This window comes from Furipterus horrens, unplaced genomic scaffold (genome assembly GCF_987537825.1).
Source record: "Furipterus horrens unplaced genomic scaffold, mFurHor1.1.pri manual_scaffold_4, whole genome shotgun sequence".
NCBI classification, from domain to species: domain Eukaryota; kingdom Metazoa; phylum Chordata; class Mammalia; order Chiroptera; family Furipteridae; genus Furipterus; species Furipterus horrens.
Genome location: NW_028327174.1, coordinates 66,871,652 through 66,874,635, shown reverse-complemented (window position 1 = coordinate 66,874,635; position 2,984 = coordinate 66,871,652).

Sequence of the window (2,984 nt, the reverse complement as noted above, 5' to 3'; positions counted from 1 at the left end):
CTTTCTTTCTCAACTGCCTCCTCTTTAGCTTTCATTTTTAGTTTTCCTTTTTTTATTCTATCATTAGAGTAAAAAAACAACCCAAGCCTTTCCTAGTTCTTGCTGCCCCTTTCTGTCTTTGCAGCCATACTTCTTGAATAAACGGTCTTTGCCCACTACCTTCATTTTATCCTCCTCATCCCTTCCCTTTTTTTCACTCTGCTGTCCTTCTCCACCACTTTGCTGAAATTTTATTTTTTTTAAATATCTTCCATCGATCACCTCACTTTTTTAATGTTTTCATTTAATTAGTCAAACATAGTTATTATAGCTGCTTTAACATTTTTGTCTGCTAATTCTACCCATCTCTAACACATCTGGATCTGTTCCTTTGAGTGATTTTTCTTCTGCCTACAGGTCATGCTCCAGCTTCTGAGCCTACTTAGTGTTTTGTTTTGTTTTGTTTGCATGCTAGATACAGTGGGTTTTACATTGTTGAGTGTCTGGATTTTGTTGTCTTCCTTTAAAGATTGTCCAGTTTTGTTGTTGATCCTTTTGAGCTTGTTTTTAAGCCTTTTGAGGGCAGACATAAAATAACCTTTATTCTAGGAGTAGTTTAGCAACACTACTAAGCATGGCCATTTTAGAGTGTGGATGAAAAAGGGTTCTACAGAATGTAACCTCACAGGGTGATCTGATCATAAATTCCTAAGTGGTCAGGTAATGGCTGAGTGGTCACACGCCCCCAGGCACATAACATTTTAGTAAATGTTTCTCTTTGCCTTAAGCAAGCTTGGTCCATTGTTTCTGTGAATCTAGGTTAACACACCTCTCAAATGCCTCCTGTAAGACCCCTTAGAAGCCACCTTCCAGAAAGCACGTAATCTTAACTATGTTGTAATCCAATCCCTGCCTCCCTTTCTCCCACTATCATGGAATCTTTGGTAGTTCCCCCTTTAATTTAAAATGTGTAAAAGAAGCTACAACCTGCCATACTAGGAAGCATTCTCAGTCTGTGGAGATCTTGTTTCCAAGTGTATCCTCTTTTGAGCTCAAATAAATGTTTACAAACATTCTTTACAGGTTTGGATATTCTTACATCGACAAGGGTCTCTATAGAAGGTTCCTAGTCTCAACAAGTATACCTCTCTGGCAGGTCAGAATGTGAGCAACCTCAGCCCTGGATAAGATCAGGAACTGTTCAGTTCACAGCTCCCCAGTCTCTCTTTATCCACATTGTAGAGTTTCACTGTATTCAGCAAAAACTCAAAATGAGCCCATGCAAATTTCATGCTTTTTTTTCAGGTACCTTCCTCCTCTTTGCAACTCTGCCCTACAACTTCAAGCAGCTTCAGCTCTCTGAGCTCCGATCTTCACCTGCTCCACTCAGTAAGACCACTACATGTCACATGGGGTCCCCTTCCCCACTTCATGGCAGGCGTGTGTCTCCGGGCAGAAAGCTAGGATGACCCTAGGGCCACCTTCTCTCAGAGACTACAGTCCCACAGGATTTGTCCAAAATCTGAAAATACTTGTTTCATATATTTTGTCCAGTTTTCTAGTTGTTTAAGGTTAATCTCAGTTCCAATTATTCCATGATGGCAAAAAGATAAGAGTCTGAAACTGCTCTTATGAAGAACACCAGTGACTGCTTCTAAGTAAATCCAAAGGCTTTGCCTTATTCCTCTTGTTTCTGGGACAACATTTGGATCACTGTCTTTTTTTTTTTCTTTTTTTTCTTTACTTTATTTTTTATTTTTAGAGAGAGGGGAAGAGAAAGAGAAAGAGAGATCAATGTGGTTGCCTCTCCTACACCCCCAACTGGGTACCTGGCTGGCAACCCAGGCATGTGTCCTTATCGGGAATTGAAACAGTGACCTTTGGTTCAGAGGCCAGAGCCCAATCCACCAACCCACACCAGCCAGGGCTCCTTTATTTTTATTGTTGACACTATACAGATGTCCCCATTCCCACCCCCTTGCTTTGCCTGCAGCCACCCAGCCCCTGCCACCCTTCTCTCTGGCCATCACCATGCTGTTGTCGGTATGAGTTATGCATATATGTTCTTTGGCTGATCCCTTCACCTTTTTTCATCCAGTCCCTCCTACCTCCATCCCCTATGACAGTTGGATCACTGTCTTCTTAAAATTTTCCTTTGAAACCATCTTACCATTCTCTTCATTCTTTCCCTATTTGTTATTATCTTCTCTTCTCCAGAAGGCCTTGGTGATTAGAAAAACTCAATTATAAAGCAGGTCATAATTGATGCTGGCAGTTTCCTGCTTAGCCAGGAAATCTAGTTGCAGGCACATAAGCTGAGGTCTCTAGGCAAAATCCTCATGATTAGCAGTTAACAAGCAATTGCTGATTGACTTGGGGTGCACTGTACCCTTATCCATTAGGATGGTTGAGAGCTGGCTGTGTATAATGTGTACATATTTCAATGTGAATGCTACAATATTCTTTTCCAGTCTCATTTAGGAAGGTTCTGAAAATTTTTCTATTCTCAAGAAGGTACGGTTAAATAATCTAAAATTAAATTTATCAAGAATGTAATCTTTGCCAGATTTATTATATTCTATGTTTTCTTTTTCTTGTTCTTTTTTTTTCTTTCAAGATTTTATTTATTTATTTTCAGAGGGAGGGAAAAGGAGGTCAAAAGAGAAGGAGAGAAATATCAATGTGTGGTTGCCTCTTGTGTGCCCCCAACTGGGGACCTGGCCTGCAACCCAGGCATGTGATGTGACTGGGAATCGAACCGACAACCCTTCTGTTCACAGGCCAGCACTAAACTACACTAGCCAGGGCTGCCTTTTTTTTGTACCACTTTTTTTGAATTCCTTCTTGAGGAACCCGTTACAACTTGTACAGCTCCCCTGCTGATCCTTCCCAGAACAGACTCAGTATTTATTCTTTTTTACCTCTTCAGTTTGTCCATGTGCTTCTCTTCTGGATTGTTTAGCAGTATGCTAAAATGTTCTGAATTTATTTCTTATATCCTTGAC